The 14,529-nt window shown below is 34.0% G+C and overlaps 1 protein-coding gene across 1 annotated transcript in view; it reads left to right on the forward strand.

Moving 5' to 3' along the window:
* The first annotated feature begins 2,698 nt into the window (after positions 1-2,698).
* LOC126810457 (uncharacterized) overlaps positions 2,699-14,529 on the forward strand; it is an 80,058-nt gene continuing 68,227 nt past the window's right edge. The window contains exon 1 of the mRNA XM_050535547.2: positions 2,699-2,890. The gene's annotated coding sequence lies outside the window, so the exon portion shown is untranslated. The remainder of the gene's footprint in view (positions 2,891-14,529) is intronic.

Consider the following 14,529-nt stretch of genomic DNA (forward strand, 5'->3'; position numbering starts at 1 on the left):
CGGTGTTGGCGAGAAAGCTCCTCGGATTTTTCGACGTGGTGCCCTCTTGTCAGTGGTGCAGGACCGGGAAAGGACAGCGTCTAGTCATTTAGAAGGGACGAAAAGCCGATGTCCGGTGTACACATTGGCGTGCACATAAAATAACCCGTGGCAGTTCGAATTTGAAATAAGATTAGGCCGTTATCCCGCTGTCCGAACAAAATTTCCCCCATAGCACACTGTATTTCATTTCATTCCGTTTAGATTGACATGCGGTAATTTTATTACTGTGTGAAATGCAGGGGTGGGGCTGGGGTGGTAATCCTTTATGTGCACTACCAATTTGCAAACGGGGCGGCGGATTTTCGTCCTATCTGAAAGTTCCAGAGACACTGTCCTTGTCAGCTCATAAGGCACCACCACGGATATGAAAAATCCAGAGGATTCTTCTCGGCCGCAGGCGGGATTCGAACCAGGGGTATTTTCTTTCTGAATGAAGACGTAAGAACTGCGAATGCCGAATATTCAATGTAATAAATATAAAATTTTGAACCCCATCTTTTAATTGTTGTAGCCCTGTTACCTATGAAACTAAAATAAGAAAAAATAACGATTATTTTTTTTATAATGGACTAATAAAAGCACTGCACATGAAAATGACTACCTGAAATCTCAAAACACTTCGGGGCTGACATAATCACGGTTCAGTTTCATTTTAAAAATTCGCTTGTGTGTATGGGTCTTTAGCATTGAGAGTAAACCGTAGGACTCGGGGAAACCGGCGGGGTATAGGACACGTGTTAGACTATTCGGTCACCCAACCCCTGTTTGGTGCAAAAAAGTATGGCATTAAACCCCTTATTATTTCATTTGTTTTAAACTGATACAGTTATATACTTCAATATGGTTTGATTTTGAAAAGTATTGCAGAGTCTAAAAACTGACTCAAATATATTGTGTGATTGGCTATAAGGAAACAATTTTGCACAATATGAGTTTTTCAAAATTTGTAAATATTTTATTAACATAACTATTATCCGCTGTACCGTTATTTCTTCTTTTTTGTGTGTCCGTATTTTTACACTTTTCATCTTCAAAGAGCAACAGATCGATTCATGCAAACATGTTTCCAGTGATCTGAGTTGCTTTCTGCCAAATAATTTCAAACTTTTCTCGGTGGAGGACCCCATTTCATTTCTTCTCTTTTTAAGGGAGATATTTTCAAATCCAAACATTGCATTCTCGTAAACACGGCGCTCGGACTGAGCTCAGCAACATTTACTCATTTTAAGTGCTGCAGACAGTATACAGGCTATATATATGAAAGGAAGGACGTAATTATTGCAATATACTGATTCATACTATCAAACAAGGATGGTATTTGTTTCCGAATCAAGCATTATGTGACAATATTTTGGATACATTAATTCCGACCGGACGGAAACTCGCCCACATTGACGACCTTCGATCAGACATCTGCTAGATACTATAATGTGTTTCCTCTGTCTTATTTATGTCTGGAGACGCGGTGGCCCAGTGGGTAAAACGCTGGCTCGCTATCCTGATAGAGGTCCCGCGTTCGATAGCGATGTTAGTCGAGAATGTCCATTGGGATTTTCCGGCTGGTATATGCCCGTCTCCATTAGCCCAGTCAGTGCAGAACAGCAGGACGTTAAACCCTACATCTGAACAATTTAAGAACAATGTCTTAAGACTAAAGGCATAGATTCCGTGTTTATTTCAAATTAATCTATATATATATTTGTGACTGTCGTTTGTCTGTCTGTCTTTCTGTCTTAAGACTAAAGTTATAGATTCCGTGTTTATTTCAAATTAATCTATATATATATATTTGTGACTGTCGTTTGTCTGTCTGTCTGTCTGTTCGGGGTTGGCGGCTACACTAGGTCTTCCCCGAGTCTGAAATTTGGGGTATAGGGGTAGCTCGGACCGGGGAGTAACATAGGCCAGGTGGCGTTAGTCTACCACTTCCGGTTTCGGAGTTATGACCCCCGAGCGAAGCCGGGTATCCTGCTAGTCTTTAATAAAATAAACACACAAAAAAAAATGATACTTCTTCTTCTTTATACAAAGTTCGGGGTGCGATCCCGGGGAATTTTCAGTGTGGTTTTCCCTTGTCAGTGGTGAAGCACGAAAAACCGAGGAACTGTGTGCTCCTTGTCCTGCACGTAAAAGTACCCTTGAGAGTTTGAATTTAATTAGTTGTCCGGGCAAAATTTCCCTTAAAGCACACTGCATGACACATACCCGTTGTCTGCTGAAAATTAAGATATTAATTAAACCCCGTTTCATTCATTCCTTCATTCATTCTAAATGCCACTTAAGGTTCTAATCCTTTTACTGCTGTTCTTTTGTTAAAGATTATAAATTGATTTCTATCAACGAAAAAAACGCGAAAAGGATATATGCATACTGTGTAATTTTATTTAATTCAATAATGTTACAGGATTCAAGAAAAATAATAGCAAAAATTGCTCATAATTATAATTTTTACAATTACATCTGAAATTACAAACTGTGGCAATTATACTTGCAGACAGATAGCTAATTATAAATTCTATGGAGTAAAATTTTAAACAAATCTTTATCTTTTAATTGTTTTCTACGACATGCTGAGATCGCCGACAAGGCTCTTCCTCGCTGGTAATCGGTTCGAGACGCTGTGATGACGTCAGAGCCATAGGCGAACAAGTGCGTGCATTAGAGATTGGCTCAGTAGATGAAACCAGTTGTTTCTCGCTCGAGACAGTAGTCGTTGTCTGTTTGTCGTGAAACGAGGGTCGTGTTAAACTCTTCTAGTGTCAGAGACGGTTATCGCTACTAACTTGGCGACTGATCAAACTGTTTTAGCTGCTTCAGTTTTCATCACCGGTGTGCATCGGCATAACAGGTACTGTAAGAAAACCACACATTTTTTTATTTCTTAGATTCTTAACTTAGATAAAAAAAATATTGTTTTATTTAATATTAATCAATCTCCCAACTTTGATCTTTCTACTTTTATCTGTAAATTACTCGAAATAGTTTTCTGTTTATAAAATCGATTTCTTTTTTCGTCGAGTTTAAAGATTGCCACTGGGACGACAGATCCTTGCCCTGTGATCTTATAACGACATTTCGATGCATCGACATCGCGCCCTCGTTCTCCTGATCTCCTCATCTTCGTATGGATGAATGATCAATTATTTAGTAAGCTAATAAAATAGATTTCTTCTTCTTTGTTTATTTACCGAGAGCTTTGTAAAAAGGATACAAACACAGTGCCAATATTTGCCCAGTGTGCTGAGCTATTTTCTCAGTCAATGTCTCTCTCATCATCACGATACACGGTCTAGATTACGAAACATGATATCATTTTCGTGTTAACAGTTAGCGAATAAAAATAAACAAAGAAAACATTATGCGTAGTATCACGGGTTTACTTGTCTTTGCCCCTTTCAATCATATCGCTATCATCAACAATATGTGTCATGTTGATTTCACACCGATAAAAATTATATATGCTCATTGTGTTAACAGTTTGATGTATATTGGTGTGTACGTCACCCCCCTTTCTTATTTAATTAAATTAAAATATAAGTGTCTGATAATAAAAAGAAACAAAATTTAGTGACATGATGGAAACAATCTGAGTGACAATAGATTTTTTTTTACAACTTAACTCTAGCTAACCTATATTTTCTGCATTTTCATAACACACAGTGCCAGTGGAAGGAAGATTCTGAAATCTAGTCAAACTAATGCTTTCTTTAGGTTTTGCCAATATATGGCACCACTGGCATATTTATTGGCCATATATTATTATTATATACTGTTTATTTTTAGCATGATATTCTCCCATGGTATTTGACATTGCGTGTGTATTTATGTATATTTATTTGATGAATAATATGCGTGGGTTATTATCAGTGAATTATTCAATCAGTGTTAAATTCACACCACACTTTGTTTGAGTGCAATATTACTTGTACATGTAAATCACAACCCCACAAAATTCTCCTCTATATCACTGTCGCTACGAAATATACCAATATACCACTACCACTACAAAATGCTCCAATATACCAATGTCACTAGAAAATGCCCCAGTATACCTCTGTCACTCGAAAATGTCCCAGTATACCTCTGTCACTAGAAAATGCCCCAGTATACCTCTGTCACTAGAAAATGCCCCAGTATACCTCTGTCACTACAAAATGCCCCAGTAGACCACTGCCACTACAAAATTCCCCAATATACCACGGTCACTACAAAATCTCCCACTATACCACTGCCACTACAAAATCTGTACCAGCAACATCACCCAATACAAAATCACCTACTACATTTACAAAGTCATCTACTACCACTAATATGTTATATAATCCCATCTTCTCAATCCAATAATAGGTGCATAAAAAATAGATTGTATAATTCATGCTATACAAAGTAAGGAAACCAGTTTATGTTGAGGATTGGGTTCCATCTTTTATTTATTAAATAAAATCATCAGCTATTACAATTAGAATATTCAGATACATGTAGACATGTAAATGTAGTTAGTGAGCCATACATTTTGTATGAAAGGCAGGTAATGGCTGCTTACAAACTGTGAAATTTTATTAAAACTTGTGAAAGATGGTTTGTTTATGTTTAATTGAAGGGTTTAATAGCTTGTGAAAGACATTAAAAACCTGGTGTCAAATTTTGGAAAATCAGGGTTAAAACTGACAGAGATTGAGGTGTTACAAACTTGTGTAAAAAAAACTGGCAAAGATAATAGGGTGTTTAAAACTAACATACTGTAGAGATTGGGTGTTGGAAACTTGTTTAGAAACTGGTTTGATTAAGACTGTCATAGAAACTGAGTTGTTTAAAACCAACATATAAGATGAGGTTGTGAAAATTTATACTGATATATAAGGTTAGGTAATTGAATAGATTGTGAGGTGTTTAAAACTGACATATAATGTGAGGTGTTAAAAAAAACTGGCATGGAAACTGAGTTTATAAAAACTGTCATAGAATTATTTTTTTTTACTGGTATTAAAAATATACTGAAAGTTTCATTTGGGTGATCGTTAATCCCTTGCAGACTACAATATTGATAAAGTTGAAAATTTAAAAGAAACTTAAATCTGAAAATGGTTCAAATATAATTCACCATCCATTGCAATCTTTTGATGAACCTCTTTTAATTTGATTGACTCAAAGCCAGGAGAATATCTGCCATTGATATTTTGATTTTGTTTATGTTAATTAAATAAAGAAAATTAGATGCCTGAATCATACAAATGACTATCATTTAATCAACTTCAAAACCACCACAACATTTGCTAAATCACATCATCCCCACTAGGACTTTGCTGTAAATTTGTCTAATTGAACGTCACTGGAACTTGGATGGGAAAACCTTTTATTATTACACAAGCCTTTTATTATTACACAAAACACAATCCTTTTATTATTACACTTTTATTATTACACAAAACATATCCTTTTATTATTACACAAAACATATCCTTTTATTATTACACAAAACATATCCTTTCATTATTACACAAAACACAATCCTTTTATTATTACACAATCCTTTTATTATTACACAAAACACCATCCTTTTATTATTGCACAAAACACAATCCTTTTATTATTACACAAACCCTTTATTATTACACAAACTATTTATTATTACATCAACCCTTTATTATTACACAAGCCTTTTAATATCACACAAACCTTTTATTGTTACAAATTACAAACCATTTAATTCCTATTTTAGATAATATCTTTGTTGTATTAAAGACATTTGTTATATCAGCAACTTGTCAATACGATGTAGTTGTTTTAGTAGTCAAGGTGACATGTTCTGTTATCGATTCACTAAAACAAACAGTTTTCTAACCAGAGCTTTTATTTCAATCCCAAAGCCGTTGATCATCATTGACATTTTTCATACAATGTCCAATTTTTCACGGTTTGATCCACTCTAAAATGAACTCAAATTGATTATTTAACATTTAACTAAGAAAATGAAACCAAAATATCCATGGTACCGTAAATAATCTCCTGACTTGAATTCAATCAAATTAAAAAAGAGGCCCGTCAAAAGATTTTACCCCACAGATATATTTGGCGTTGGCTTATATGGTGTCTCAAAAAATTTTTCAGTTTGTCATATCTTTGTAAATACTGAACTGAATTAAGCCATATTGGTACATGTATCTCAGTCTGTTCACAAACATGGTAAAAATAATAATCATTTTAGTATATGTAGGTAGTTTATTTGCATTGAGGGGGGTTGGATGGTCGAGTGGTTAGCACGTGCGTGCTGTATCATAAGGCCTGTCATTGAGTCAACTGGCGTGGTTTCGAATCCCCGGTTGTACGTGACAAGAAGTAGAGTCGCCTGTCCAACCTCGTGGGTTTTCTCCGGGTCCTCCGGTTTCCTCCCACTGCTAAAGACCCCTACGCGAGTGGACGTTAAACCCCATTTCTCTCTCTCTCTCTCTATTTGCATTGAGAAATAGACTATATCAATTCAGTTGGTAACTATTTCAATCTGATCGAACAGCTAATATCAGAGTTCTTGAGCACTAACAACTTCGTTCCATAGGTGAAAATGGGGATGGATTTGAACTGGACATACTCTCTATTTCAAAAGCTATCATTTTGATTTAGGAATTAACAGCAGAATTGATCACATATATCATTCAAAATGGTGGACCAGTTATTTGAGAGAGATTCTGTAACTTCCAAAATTGCTATAATGGTTTATTATCGTATATAGCGTAGGTTGGCTAGACAGCTTTTAGGTCTGCTGGTCTGGTGTACATGTACCTATGAACACCGCAGCTGTCCAGACTGTTCACTACTCCACCCATTAAAGTTGACATGTACAAAAAATGTATCATTTATATTTGCATGAAAATAACTGCTGAATGGTTGTCTGTACATTCTTGTTGGGTGATATGCAGACACCCAGTAAATTCTGCTGTAGAACTGATGCATGATGATTTGTGATGCACCACTGGCTCTTCAAGTAAAGTATCGTTTTACTAAAGTGACATTCATTGAGTTATATACCTAGTTTTTATATCAGCTGACACACATCACAGAGTGTAACAAGTTCCCCAGTAGAATTTACAGGATGTCTGATGTAACCGAGCAGGAACCTATTGAACATTTTCTGAATCTGTAGGGAAGACAAACAGATCGAAATGGTTTAGCGCTATAGTGAGTGCAGAGGTGTCATCAAAATAAGAATTACTATTTCGAATTGGCACATGATGTCAGAGATAACCCTACTTGATCAAAACTTCAAAAGTACTTTTGTTAAACATACATTATGCAAGAGCAAAATCTGCTTATTACAAGTCTTTCTTTAGGCCTGAAATGTTATCTAAATTATCAATTAGACATTAATTAACTTATCCAGACCATAATAAACTCTCGATGTCAAGGCTAGCCTTCGATGTTGGCTAGATTAGATTCCTATATGCCGCTAACGGCTATTGATAATTAAATCAATAAAAGTGGATAATCGAGACTATGCTGTTTATATTAATGATTTTAGTAATGATGACCGAGACTATGCAAAAATTTCACCCGCTTCTTTCTCGGCTCATAGTGGATCAATTTGACTGAAATTTTCAGCAAATTACCTTAACACTATCTAGATTTTAACTATCATAGCGAGAACTGCCATCTCTTTATATGATCTCCCATAATGTATCTTTAAAAAAAAAAAAAAAAAAAATTCAGCAATTTTAAAATAGCAGCTATTTTATGTTTACATTAGTTTCTATAGATTTCACCATTTATGTGTTTTAGATAATTGAATTATGTTCTATGTCTCATACAAGCCAGCACAATCAGTTTGAAGGTTTTTACTTGGATGTGTTTAATTGAAAAATAATTTAAAAAAAATTCTGTTAAATTTCTATTATATTTTTGAGTTATTGATTATGTGAATAATCTGACTTGTTGTACTTTGAACAAATAGCGCTACAGCTACATATATTTTGAAATGGTGTTATCGTAACAGTTATACAATAGAAAAAAAAGGAAGGGTTATGATAGACATACGAGACACTGGGCCGACAGAAAATGGCTGCAATTGACGTCAGTTAATTTATATTTCAGTAATAAGATGTTTCCTGGAGTTTTGATATTCAGGGATGAAAGTTTAAAATGTCAGTTCACCAATGTTTTCAATGTACTGTAATTTAAGTGTATTCTGTGTGATATAGGTCTAGCTAGCTGTATATAGAAAGTGAATTAAATCAGCAAAGGATGGCCAACAAAGTATCCATTGATACATTGTATTTTCAAATCAAATTATTTTATGACATTATGGTGCAATGTTCGTCTTAGACTGGGTTAATGTGTCATAGGTTAGTCTTGGTGATACAGGACGGAGGGCCTGGCAAGAAACAGCATCTACTCATTCAGATCGGATGAAAAACCGAGATCCTGTGTACACTTTGGAGTGCACTTAAAAGAACACTTGAAAGTTGGAATTCAAAATAAAAGTATTCTGTAGCAACTATGCCCAGGCAAAATTTCCCTCATAGCAAACTGTGTGGCATATTCCTGTCTTCATAGGCCAAGTTGTTGCAGAACAGTATATTAAACCCTGTTTCATTTTATAGGTTACCCTCCCCATACATACATGTATATTATACAATGTATAACTATAAGTCACATCAGTCCAATGTGTATTACATAAAATATGTAATAGCTAACAAGTTACATGGAATATACACATATAACTCATATACAATGTATAACTATAAGTCACATCAGTCCAATGTGTATTACATATAATATGTAATACCTAACAAGTTACATGGAATATACACATATAACTCATGCTTTGTAATGTAAGGTGAATAATACAACTTATGTAACTGATCATGCTTTATAAAATAACTTGCATGGAATAAATACATATAACTGATACTTTATAAGATAACTTACAGGCAATATAGACATATAACTCCTGCTTTATTAATATAAGATGATTAATACCACTTACAATGGAATATACATTTATAATTCATGCTTTATACTGTACAATTAACAATACATTTACAAAAATTTTGAAGGGAAAGGCTATATTTTCCCTAGTTAGGTTTTAATGTTCAGGAGGAGGGGAGGAGGCCAAGGCAAAAAAATTTCTATACATTCACCACACTCACTGAACTGTCTTTCCTATTTGTCATGCACCTCTCCCCTAATTTTCAATATCCCTCTATTCGCACTTGGATGGCTATTTGACAATAAGTAATTTAATCGAGCTGTGAGAGCCAGGGGAATACCATGACTGTAAAAAAGACATATTTTTCTCCAAACATTTTAAAACTGAATTCAATGAATAATTAATAAGGACATGATGATGGATGTTGTAGAATAATCTTGGGTATCATGTTACTTGTGTTAAAAAGAACATGTCAGTCTGTATGCTTAAATTTCATCTCTTAAACCTTGTTGATAACATATCCTTTTTGAAAGCTTGGGAATATAATGGTTAAATTTTTCACATAATCTTCATACAGGTTCTGTCTTTAATTTGACTGTCAACATGCATTCGTGAAATAAATATTTTGTCATATTAAAGGTTATAAAATTTTGTGCAAGCATGGTGTATAAAGATTATTATAATTACATTCATTTTGTAACATAAGCATATATTTCAAAAGCAAAATGTGAGGAGTTGGCATAGATTTTTTATTCTGAAAAAGGAAAATGACACTAGTGGCTTTAAAGAATAGTAAAATTGCTTGAAGTATTTTTATATTCAAGGAATATTTTACTTCTCTCAGCTAATTTAATGTCTTATCTGTCAAATTCTCCAGGCCAATACGTGCATCAGTTTTTCCCATTATTGCAAAAATATAAATGTTATGTTTTTTTATAATATTGTGAAAAGACGATTTAAAATCACTTGACTTTGTTCAAATAGGTTTCATTTAAATATTTAACCAGAAACCTACTGGTTTTAAGGTTAAAGATGACTTACAGTTTACAGCTTCTTCTAGTTAAAGATATTTTGTATATTAATGTATTCAAAACCTGCACATTTATTTAATCGCCTATATTACACAACCATGATAGTAATCATTTGAAAACTGTCTGGGTTATCTTGGGACCAACGCAGTATATTTTTGTATCATTAATACACTTGAGTAGGAAATGGGATTTAAAATCTTATACCATATTAACGAGCCAGTGTCTTACTCACTATAATCAGAACACCTAATATCACTTCCTATTTCCAACATGTTTTCCCATTGTTAGTGGGTATAGAGTCATTTGGATGGGACAAAAAATCATCAATACATGTACTCATTGGCATGCATGTAAAAGAATCCAGTTTAAATACGATGAAGAGTAGGCAGAAATGATGCTGCCTAGGCAAAGTTCCTTTCATAGCACATGTCAATGGTATAGCATATACCAATCTTCATTAATCTGGTTTGTGCTTATTCCCTTGTAATATACTCCCAAAGTACCTTGATATTTATCATAGCTCTTCAGATGCACACATGGCTTTTTAATGTTTTATGATCAGAACACTTTATACCACTCCCATTGTCAGTATTTCATTTACCCATGTCAACATTATTAAGTGGGAATGTTTCATTGCCTCTTGAAAGTAAACAGAACTTCCTTGTCATTGATAACGTCTGGTACATAGTGACCCCAGTTGGAGATTTTTTGGCACAGAACCTTGCAATTTAATAACATTTGATGCCTAGAAGCAAAACTTTATGAAATCGTAGACATTTCAAATTATTGTGTCAACATTCAATACCACAAATTTACCTATTTAGTCTAGAATCTAAAAAAAATGTCTAAAAACATTTCAAGAAACCGAAGAGTTTATTTTCAGAACGCAGAATAAATATCCACTTACAGTAAACATTAAAAGATTGGCAGTTTTCTCTATGAATATGGAAGGTTTTTACTAAATTCTGTGGATGTAAATGTTGACAAATTTTCAGATCATGCATATCTTTATAAATGCTGAACGGAATTAAACTATTTTTGGACTGATGTTCAACTTTCACAATATTGTTTGCAATGGAATAATTGGGGGGTTGGATGGCCGAATGGTTAGCACGCGCGCTGTATCATACGGTCTGTCATTGAGTCAACTGGCGGGGTTTACATTCCCCGGTTGTACGTGACAAGGAGTAGGGTCGCCTGTCCAACCTCGTGGTTTTTCTTCGGGTCCTCCAGTTTCATCCCACTGCTAAAGACCCCTACACGCTAGCGAATTATTGAAATAAAATTGAACCATGTGTTAGTTCCGAAATGACCTAGTTTGTGTCGAGTGGACATTAAACCCCATTTCTCTCTCTCTCTCTCTCGCAATGGAATATATACCATACACCTCAGAGACTTTAAAGATCTCTACCTCACAATTTTATAGTTTGTAAGGGATGATTATACGTTCCCCCCAATGACGATCAGAGACTTTAAGTAACTCTGTTTCTCTATAGCACAAAGAGGAATTTTTCACCAGTACAAGAAGTGGTCTCTGAGTTACTATTTTTCTCCAATAGGAGGATAACTACGGTAAACTAGTACTCTTTGTTGCCCAAGCAGTTGTCTGGCTTATTTGCCGTTATAATAATCTTATTCAAATATATTGATCGACAGGGTAATTCATCTACACTAACCACCGCAATTTACGTTCTTTTCACGGCTTATTGAGTTTCCAACTACGAAAACTTGACTAATGTTTTCAAACCAAATTTCGTGAATTACTTTCAACAGTTCTTTCAGTTTGCCTGTATAAGGGAGCAGTAATTGTTTAATTGATTTTTCTGGGTAAATCTTAAGTGTTTAGTGATGTAAGTCAATCACAAATAAAGACTTGCAACAACTGTTCCCTAGTGGATCAATTAGTTTTAATAACTCAGAACATTTGATTAAAAAGATTTCTATATGGTCTGCCAATATTTTTCTCCTGTAGATCTAATTATTAGTGGTCTTTTGTGTTTGATCAAGTACAATTATTGATAAGTTATGTAAATTTGTTTAATATTACCAGTATTTATTGAAAATATATAAATGTATGTATCAATGTCTCTTGTGCCATTGTGAAATATACACCATATGCACCATTTAACCCTTTAGAACTTAGACTGCTTGAAATTGCATTATGGGAGATTAGATAAAGAGTCATCATTATTAAAGTCGATACGATAAAAACAGTCTTGATTATCCATTTTTAAGTTTTTATTATCGTTCACAAAATGTATTGCAGTCCGCTAAATATCGCAGGCTAGCGATGGCATCGAGAGTTGATTATGCTCTGGATAAGTTAATTAATGTCTATTATTATTATTATTATTATAGTGCGCCCTTTCATATAACATGTTCAAGGGCACTTTACAAAGTCACAATGTAATCTTAAATAAACAACAAGATTATGGACATGTTAACTATTGTATACAGAGTCATTTAGAAGTAACAAGTCTACATATAGCTGCAGTATTCTGCAGCTTTTGTAATTTTCAAAGCTTTAAAAGTAAACCAACTAAAATTAATAATTTAGATAACATTTCAGGCCTTTAGAAAGATCTGTAATGGGCAGATTTAGCTCCTGCATAATGTTTAAGAGCGACATCGGTAGTCTGAATCCATGTAGTCATATTTAAGTTACTTCTCTTTATAGAAAGTCTTTGGTAAGCCTGCATAATTTTGTACAGAAGGTCCCCTGGAAGTGGGCTAAATCTAACATGATTAATAGGTTTGTGGGTATTTATTTAAATTATTGTTGATTTATAATTCTCAGTTTGATTAATGTTTTTATCATTATGTTGTTATAGTCATTTATTTGTATTATTAATAAATGAAATTTTACACAATGTAAAGATGTTTTTGTTGATACTTAGATTGAGGCACATAAATCTGTGTCTGTGATACTCAGACAATGTATATATTACATGAGCAATAGTAATTTATCCTTGTCAATATCAATTAAAATTCCACAAATAAGACTAAACAAGAACTATCTTAAATATTTTTTAAATTAAAGGACAATATTGGTGCTAGTCATGATCTCTGTGTTAAAATTATATTTGGAATGTGTTGAACCAGCTCTATCACATATGTGATAATGACTGGTACCAATATTGTCCTTTAAAATTTGTCTGACGTCTTATCAAGCAGTAAATACTGCTGGGGAAAAAGGTTCATACTGAGTATTCATTGAGTAAAAAAATCACAAATGTGTCATATCAGTTTTTTAATATCAGTAATTTTTCAAAAGAGAATTTAACTATTTACAAACACGTTGATATTATCGTAGCAGATGACTGATAACGTTTTGTAATTCAGATTTTTGAAAGAAATTCGTTTTTTTTATATTAGACAATAATACATTTTGATGGATTTATGGTATATAGAAAACCAGATTGATGTATATTATCAAGGGAGGTGACATGTACTAGGTGAGAACGATGCTTTATGTTTAACAATTTGAGAAGAGGATTGAAAGGGATATGGTGAATGTTGTGATGTTTTAAAGGATAAATTAACCCAGTGACATATATATGCAGTAACACGAAAAATAGACGTCTTTAATAAATGTGTATATTTTAGAAGTCAACAACAATATGCACTATTTTAATGTAAAATGGGTTAATATATGTACTTAAACACATCTACTAAATATTTCTCCTAAAAAACTTAATAAAGTTAGTAAGCAAACTGAGTTTCACTTTATATTTCAATACAAAATTTAATTGTGTACATTTTGTCTAAGCGTTATTGAAAATATTATACTAGATCAACCCAATTCAATTTAGCTTCCTTTATAAACCCCAAGGTAATTGAGAACCCAATGGTCTGTCTCCCCACCCCCGCCTCCCGACTTCCCTGCCAATTCCTGCCTCCTGTTTAAACACACCACTGTTCAGTTTACTGTATAAACCCACAGTTATTTGATAATCACAGTCAGCTTTATAAAATAATCGTAGAATATTCCATCTTATTATAGCCTGGGGATAACAAACAGGTCTGTGATAGTTATTTTCAGTTGGTTTATTAAATTATGATCAATCTGGAACAATTTGTCTAACTTGCTCTATCATTATCTCTTATTCATCACAATAACAAAATCTATAGTTTTCTCCATATTTTTGTCTTGGAGTATTTTAACTGATCGCAGTGGACGCTTACGACTGCCCCCCCCCCCCCCCCCCCCCCGGATCCATTCACTTGATTTGATATTTGTTTATTTGGTGCAATGTCTATTTTCTGTCTTGTCCGCAGGTTTATCTTGTAATTTTTGTTTTGCGTGTAGTACGGTCCTCCTGCACTTACTATTGAGTACAGTCATGTAATCTGTACGCTGTAGTTTTACCATGTCATTGGTGCAAGATGAAGGGCCCGATTAAGGAAAAGAATCAAGTGTTCTGCATGGAACAAAAAAACGACTAAGGTGCCATGTATATCATGGGCAGCATGTTAAAGATATCTTGACAGTTGGTCCAACCATGTGGGTTTTCTCTGGGTCCTCCGGTTTCTCTG

This window comes from Patella vulgata, chromosome 2 (assembly GCF_932274485.2).
Source record: "Patella vulgata chromosome 2, xgPatVulg1.2, whole genome shotgun sequence".
NCBI lineage: Eukaryota > Metazoa > Mollusca > Gastropoda > Patellidae > Patella > Patella vulgata.